The sequence below is a fragment of the Hypanus sabinus genome, chromosome 7 (genome assembly GCF_030144855.1).
Source record: "Hypanus sabinus isolate sHypSab1 chromosome 7, sHypSab1.hap1, whole genome shotgun sequence".
NCBI classification, from domain to species: Eukaryota; Metazoa; Chordata; class Chondrichthyes; order Myliobatiformes; family Dasyatidae; genus Hypanus; species Hypanus sabinus.
Genome location: NC_082712.1, coordinates 82946930 through 82955692, shown reverse-complemented (window position 1 = coordinate 82955692; position 8763 = coordinate 82946930).

The following is an 8763-nucleotide window of genomic DNA, read 5'->3' as shown; positions in this document are numbered from 1 at the left end:
GTGTAAAGAATAGAGCGGCTCTGACTATAACATTGCAATAAAATAACAACCATGCTCGCTTAAATCAGAAACATCATCTTCATGTGGCTAAAACTCACATTTGGTCACTAGCTACCTTCTCCCACTGTGGATTCCATCTGTCACTGTCATCTCCTCTTGTGACTTTTACAGACTGGGTTGTAAGTGATGGGACAGGGAGCTCCCCGGCAAGCCTGCTTTCAACATCGCCAGGGTCAGAATCAGAATTAGCTGTAACATCACCTGCATACAGTATGTTGAGAAACTTGTTGTCTTTGCAGCAGCAATACAATGCAATACTTAATAATAGAATGAAACTCTGAATTACAGTAAGTACTCTGTGTGTGTATCTGTGTGTGTGTGTGTGTGTGCGTGTGTGCGTGTGTGTGTGTGTGTGTGTTTGTGTGTGTGTGTGTGTGTGTGTGTGTGTGTGTGTGTGTGTGTGTGTGTGTGTGTGTGAGTGTCTGTGTGTGTGTGTGTGTGTGTGTGTGAGTGTGTATGTTTGTGTGTGTGTGTGTGTGTGTGTGTGTGTATACACACATAAAATAGTTAAATTAAAGAAGTAGTGCAAAAAATATAAATAAAAAAGTAGTGAGGTGATGTTCATTGTTTCAATGTCCATTCAGAGGTTGATGGCAGAGGGGAAGAAGCTGTTCCTGATTTGCTGAGTGAGTGTCTTCAGGCTCCTAGACCTCCTTCATTATGTTAGTGCTGAGACCAAGCCATGATGGGGATCCATAACAATGAATGGCCCCTTTTTGAGGCATTGCTCTTTGAAGATGTCCTGGATACTATGGAAGCTGAAGCTGACCAAGTGTATAACCCTCTGCAGCGTACTTTGATGCTGTGCAGTAACCCCTTCCCCCAACTGGTGATGTAGCCAGTTAGAATCCCCTCCGTGGTTCGTGCTTTTGTGAATAATGAATTATAGCCACTGCCGTGCCCTCTTTGTACCTGCATCGATATGTTGGATCCAGGATAGATCTTCAGAGATGTTGACACCCAGGATCTTCAAGCTGCCCACTTCTGATCCCTCGATGAGAACTGGTGTGTGTTTCCTCATCTTACCCTCCCTGATATCCACAATCAGTTCTCTGGTCTTACTGATGTTGTGTGCAAGGTTGTTGCTCTGAAATCACTCAACCAACTGACATAACTCACTCCTGTATGCCCTCTCACCACCATCTGAAATTCCGCCAACAATGTCTGTTTCATTAGCAAATTTACAGATGCCATTTGAGCTGTGTCTAGCCACACAGTTATGGGTGTAGAGAGAGTAGAGCAGTGGGCTAAGCACACAGTCTTGAAGTGCGCCTGTGTTGCTTGTCAATGAGGTGGAGATGTTATTCCCAATCCACACAGATTGTGACGTTCCGATGACAAAGTCGAGGATTCATTTGCAGAGGGGGGTTCAGAGGCCCCGGTTCTGTAGCTTTTCGATCAGAATTGTGGGAATGATTGTGTTGCAGTCAATAAACAACATCCTGACATAGGTATTTGTATTGTCCAGGTGATCACAGGCCACAGGAAGAACCTATGAGTGTGCGTCTACCGTTGACCTATTGTGGCAATAGGCAAATGACAATGGGTCCAGGTCCTTGCTGAGGCTGGAGTTAATTCTAGATGACTAACCTCTCAAAGCATTTCATCACTGTAGATATGAGGAGCAGTATACTTTAAAATTTCTCGCCAGCTTTTCTGCAAAGCATGTTTGTAGTACTTTGAGCAAGAGGTGGTCATGACTTTAGGAAGGTAGGGGGAGGGGGGACATGTACCTGTTTACATCTGTGGTGCTGAAGTTGAGAGCTTGAGAACTGGAAAAATTGCAAATGTCACTCCACTCTGCCAGAAGGGAGAGAGGCAGAAGAAATGAATTTATTGACCCATTATTCTGACCTCAATGGTGGGAGGATGTTGGAGTCCATTATTAAGGACCTGGTTTAGGTTACTTGGAGGCACATGATACAATAGGCGACAGTCAGCATGGTTTCCAAAGGGGGAAATCTTGCCTGACAAATATGTTGGAATTCTTTGAGGGAATATCAAGCAGGATAGACAAAGGAGAATCGGTTGATGTTGCGTACTTGGATTTGCAGACAGCCTTTGACAAAAGTGCCACACATGAGGCTACTTTGTAAGATAAGAGCCCGTGGTATTACAGGAAAGAAACACGCATGAAGAGAGCATTGGCTGATTGACCCCTGCAAAGAGTAGGAATAAAGGAAGTCTTTTACAGTTGCCTGGCAGTGACTAGTGGTGTTCCACAGGGGACTGTTACTTTTTATGTTGTATGTAAATGATTTGGATGACTGAATTGATGGCTCTGTGGCAGATGATATGAAGATAGATAGAGCAGCAGGCAGTGTTGTCAAAGCGGGGAGGCTGCAGAAAAACTTTGACAGGTTGGGAGAGTGGGTAAAGAAGTGACAGGTGGAATGCAGAGCCAGGAAGTGTATGGTCATGCACTTTGGTAGAAGGATTAAAGGCATTGACTGTTCTCCAAACGTGGAGAAAATTCAAAAATTGGAGCGGCAGAGGGACTTGGGAGTCCTCATGTGGGATTCTCTCAAGATAAACTAGCAGCCATTTTGGGAGGACGAGAATATTAGAACAAGGATGTAATGCTGTGGCTTTATAAGACATTGGTCAGATCATTTTTGGAGTATTGTGAGCAGGTTCAGGTCCCTTAACTAAGAAAACCTCCAACAGGACCACAAAATGTTGTAGGGTTTGGAGGCTTGCGTGCCTCAGTGACCCGGAGAGTGATGTGGACTAGAGTCAGGGCTTCATGCTTTGGCTCTTGGTAGGGTCACCCATGGCAAACAGGTCAAAGGGGAGAGGCCAGACTGAGAGTGGCCCACCAGTCCTCCGGGTTTGGGGATTCAGCTCAGGGCTGACAACCCTGACTGGTAAAACAAAACTGTTATGGAAACCGCAATGAAGAATCCCTCTACACCTGTGTCTGACAGTACATGGAAGACATTCAATGCTGCTTTAAATGCCAGCCGTGTAATAGGCAGTCCGGACCAGTATCTAAGAAACGATGTGCTGGCATCGGTTGGGCCGAGTGGCCTGATTCTGCCGCTACGTCTGACGGATTGAGAGCTTCAGGGAGTGAACACCCTCGTTCACAGCCGAGAAAACTCACCAGCTCCTCTGCTCCCTCCGGAGGCCCAAGTGTGAGGAGTTTGTAAGTTCTCCATGTGACGCCATGGGTTTCCTCCCACAGTCCAAAGACACAGGTTAATTGGTCACCAGGGTGGCGCGGCGTTGTTGGTCTGGAAGGCCCTGTATCACGCTTTATTTCTTAAAATATATCTATATAAGTACTTTGGCACATCACTTTTGACCTTCATCAATTTTTTAAACCAGCGCAGGAAACCACTGTTGCTTTTTAATTATACTTTCTTCTAAGATTTGTACTCGTTCAGAAACTTATGTATTTTTCTCACCTACTGGCAGAAAGCGGTATAGCAGTTAAACTAAAGGGTTTTCACCTTTCTCATTTATCATTGGCTAAGTATAAGCACCTTACCCACGTAATGTAGTTGTCTTAATTTCCCTTCGCTTTTCGCTTATCTACAAATGTGATAGATTTTTCAGAAACACCATCTTTATTCTTTTGTCCGATCAGCTCTGGGCACCGTTCTCAGCTCTTTACTCCGCCTAGAATGTTTGAAAAGGGGTCTGGAGCTTTCCGGGCGTATATACCGGGATCAGGAATCAACTATAACCGACCTTCCAATGACAAACTCTGCCATCTTCAACTGAGATTATGCCTCAGCATCTCAAGTCCGGTGGTATTTATACTCCCGTAGTCCGTCCCTCCTGATTGGTTAGTCCTTATCCAATCACGTTTGCCCTCTACACTTTGCTTATAATCGAATTCCTTTTCTTACTTAGAGCGAGACCTACATCTTTGTTAATTTTTTCCCCTCATTTTATATCTTCTTATTTACCAGGCGGTCCCAAAAGCCACCGGCGCGGCACAGTAGTTCTGTGCCGTCAAAATCAATCCTCTGGCCAGTGCGAATGCGGTGTTCACCTACCGGCAGTTTCTCAGCTCCTGCGCTGCCCAGTGCGGGTTTCCACCGCGATGACCGCTGCTCCGCATTCACAGGGAATACTGTAACCGCCAGCTGACCCGAGCCCCAGGCCATCTTTGACCTGCAAAGGCTGTGATTTGAGCTCCCTTGCGGGTACGTTTGTACGAACTGAAGTGAACGCCCGTTAGCATTAAGACTGCTCGTCATTCCTGACTCCCGGAAGAACCATGAAGACCAGAGATCCAACACTGGTTTCCCCCTCTCCCTTTAGTGACAGTTCATCGTCAGTATCTTGTGCTTTCTATCCCATGCAATACACTCACGGCAAAGGAAGTTCACCAACGCCTCCACAAGCGGCTAAAAATATTCACCACGTCCCCGAGCAATTTTTATTGATGGATCGTTGGAAGAATTCCGTATAAGTGCATCACGGCTTGGTCGGTAACTGCTGTCTCCCGTGAGAAAGTGCCGGAGTTGTGGGTACAGCTCAGCACATCAGGGAAATCAGCCTCCCCTCCATGGGCTTTGTCTACACTTCTCACTGTCTCAGTAAGACCCCACCCACACCAAACATTCTCTCTACCCCCGCCCCCCCCCCCCCCACTGCGCAGGAGATACAAAACCCCGAACGTACGATCCCGCAGACCTCACAATTTACCTCCCTGTGACCTTGCACTTTGTTTTATTTGAAAAAGCATCTTGCACCACGCACCGCACTTTCTCTGTAACGGTTACACTTTATTCTGCGTTGTTATCGCTTCCCCTTGTTCTACCCCGATATGATCTCTATGCACAGCATTCGGGCACCCTGGCCATGTAGCGGCTGGCGCGACGCTATTACAGCTCGGGTGGTCGGAGTTCAATTCTGCCTCATCCGCTGTAAGCAAGTTTGTATGTTCCGTCCCGTGACCCGCGGGTTTCCTCCAGGTCAAAGAACCATAGAACCTTCGGTTTCCTCCCATAGTCCAAAGACGTACGGACTGGTAGGTCAATTGGTCATTGCAAATCGTCCGGTGCTTGGTGAGCGGCGGATGCTGATGCCTTTGATGAAATAAGTGAGGGAAGGGAGGATTGATGCTTTGCTGCTTGTGCGTGGGAGGGGGAGAAGGGGTTTTGGGGGGTTCTAACGTATTCACTGTGTTACAACTGTGCTCCAACTCTGAGGGGCCGAAGGGTACAAAGTAGCCCCCTCCTTTTTGAGAATCACAAGATCGCTATTAATTCAGGTCAGGAGACCCAGGAAATGAGAGAGAGACACGTAGAATCCACAAAGGGGTTTGGAATGTCTTGGCCCCTCAGCGATACAAAGCCACGGGAAACGGCCATTGTCTCTTGGAGAGGGAATTGTGAATTGAGTATTGTACTTCATGGAAGCCCTCAGGGAATGATCAAAGGGGGGGGGGGGGGTTGGTGGAGGGATTGCATCATAAAAACATAAGAGATAGGAGCAGGAGTAGGCCAATCGGCCCCTCAAGCCTGCTCCGCCATTCAACAAGATCATGGCTGATCCAATCTTAACTCTAGTTATCACTGAACCCCACGAGACAACAGTGCCAACCAACAGGGCACCATGCTGCCCATTTTGTTTTATTATTCATCCCGCCCAAACCCATGTGATCACCCGGGGGGGGGGGGGGGGGGGGGGGGGAAACGATTTGCCAATTGAGGAGAAAAAATTTGGAAAATTCCTCTCCGACCCATCCAGGCTATCGAAAACTGGTCCAGGAGATCACATGGCTGATCTAAACCTAGCCTCATGTCCACTTACCTGCTCGCTCACCGTATCCCCTAATGCCATTTTTATCCAGGAAAATGTCTATCTCCGTTTTGAATTTATTGAGTGTAATAGCTTCCACAGCTCTCTGAGGCAGTAAATTCCACAGCCCCACTACCCTCTGAGTGAAGAAATTTCTCCTCATCTCAGTTCTGGAATGGCATCCCCTTATTTTAAGATTATGCCCCCTAGTCCTAGTTTCACCCATCATTGGGAACATTCTCCCCACATCCACCCGATCAAGCTCCTTCACAATCTTATATGTTTCAATAAGATCGCCTCTCATTCTTCGGAACTCCAATGAGTAGAGTCCCAATCTACTCAACCTCTCATCATACATCAACCCACCCATCCCCGGAATTAACCTAGTGAACCTTCTCTGCACTGCCTCAAGAGCCAGTATGGCCTTTCTTAAATATGGACACCAGAACTGCACGCAGTACTCCAGGTGTGGTCTCACCAATACCCGGTACAACTGCAGTAAGACCTCCCTGTTCTTATACTCCATCCCCCGAGCAATAAAAGCCAGCATTCCATTGGCCTTCTTGACCATCTGCTGCACTTGCATATTAACTTTTCTGTTTCCTGCACCAGGACCCCCAGATCCCTTTGCACAGAAGCACTTTCCAGTTTCTCTCCATTTAGATAATAACTTGCTCTATTATTTTTCCTGCCAAAGTGCAAGACCTCACACTTGTCAGTATTATATTTCATCTGCCAAATGTCTGCCCAATCACTCAGCCTATCTATGTCCCCCTGCAGGGTTTCAATGTCCTCCACATTCATTACACTCCCTCCCATCTTTGTGTCATCAGCAAACTTCGATACGTTGCACTTAGTCCCTTTCTCCAAATCATTAATATAGATTGTAAAGAGTTGGGGTCCCAACGCCGACCCCTGCGGAACACCACTAGTCACCAACTGCCAGTCTGAGAATAAACCATTTATCCCAACTCTCTGTTTTCTGTTAGAAAGCCAATCCTCCACCCATGCCAGAATATTATCCCCAGTCCCATGATTTTTTACTTTAAGTAATAATCTTTGGTGTGGCACCTTGTCAAATGCCTTTTGGAAGTCCAAATACACCACATCCACTGGTTCCCCTTTATCTACCCTATATGTTATGTCCTCAAAGAACTCCAACAAATTTGTCAAACATGACTTCCCTTTTGTAAAGCCATGCTGACTTTGTCCTATTAAGCTATGTTTATCCAAATGCCCTGTTACTGTTTCCTTAATTATCGATTCCAACATTTTGCCAACCACAGATGCTAGGCTAACTGGCCTATAATTCCCAGCCTTCTGTCTATTGCCCTCTTTAAGTAAAGGAGTTACATTAGCATTTTTCCAATCTGCCGGGACCATTGTCCAGTCCAGCGAGTTTTGAAAAATTATCACGAATGCATCCACAATCCCGACCGCCACTTCCCTTAAGACCCTAGGATGCAAGCCATCCGGTCCAGGGGATTTATCCACCTTCAGTCCCATTAATTTATCAAGTACCATTTCCTTGGTGATTTGAATCGTAGTTAGCTTCTCTCCCCCTAGAGCCCCCTGTTTATCCAGTGTTGGGATATTTTGAGTGTCCTCTACTGTAAAAACTGATACAAAATATTTGTTCAGCGTTTCCGCCATCTCCATGTCCCCTACCATTAATTTCCCGGTCTCATCTTCTAGGGGACCAACATTTACTTTAGCCACCCTTTTCCTTTTTATGTAACTATAAAAACTCTTACTGTCTGCTTTTATGTTTTTCGCCAATTTACTTTCATAATCTATCTTCCCCTTCTTAATCAATCTTTTTGTTATTTGCTGCTGATCTTTAAAAGCTTCTCAATCTTCAATCTTCCCACTAGATTTAGCTATCTTATATAACTTTCTTTTTAGTCGTATACTTTGCTTTATTTCTTTACTTAGCCACGGATAACTATTTTTTCTTTTACACCCTTTTTTCCAACCTGATTGACATCTGAGACCCTGTGAGTCAGGATAAAAAAGGGTCTGGGGAACAGCCCCTTGAGACGCACCAGAAGAAACGCTAGAAATCCTGTAACAGCGTAATAGCGACAGCCGGTGGAAAGCCCACGTGCGTCCTTTTCCATTTGCCTCGGAATTGGTGGGCCTTACCATGGAAGAACGGCTTTAGCTAAAACAAAGGAGAAATCAGCCCCAATGACTCTCGAAGGATTGACATCATAAAAGGAATGGGCAAGTTTTAAACTTTCTCTCTTGACTCCAATCAAAGGCTGCAGCCTGCATGAACTTGAGTGGCTTTTATATTTACATCGGACAAAACATTATCCCCTAGACAACGATAGTTATTTCTTATTGATTATTATTATACCCGCGCTTTTAGACTTAGTAGTGACGACGTATATTATCTGTATGTTTGCATTGATATTCTTTTTGTGTATTTTTATCAATAAATATTGTTAAAAATAGTACCATCAGACTTCAATGGACCTCTCTATCTTTGCTGGTAAGTGACCCAGTTATGGGGTATGTAACAACTGTCATTCATCCCTTGGGGTACTCTGTTTTCGAGGATATCAACGAAGAGCAGGAATTTCAGGTTATGTATTCTATGATATTAAATTGAACTATTGATTAGGCTAGGATTAAATTGCCGGGCAGTGCGGTTCGAAAGGCTGTGTCTCTAAATAACCAGAATCAACTTTAATATAATAGACAATAGGTGCAGGAGTAGGCCATTCGGCCCTTCAAGCCAGCACCACCATTCAATGTGATCATGGCTGATCATACACAATCAGTACCCCGTTCCTGCCTTCTCCCCATATCCCTTGACTCTGCTATCTTTAAGAGCTCGATCTAACTCTTTCTTGAAAGCATCCAGAGAATTGGCCTCCACTGCCTTCTGGGGCAGAGCATTTCATAGATCCACAACTCTCTGAGTGAAAAAGTTTT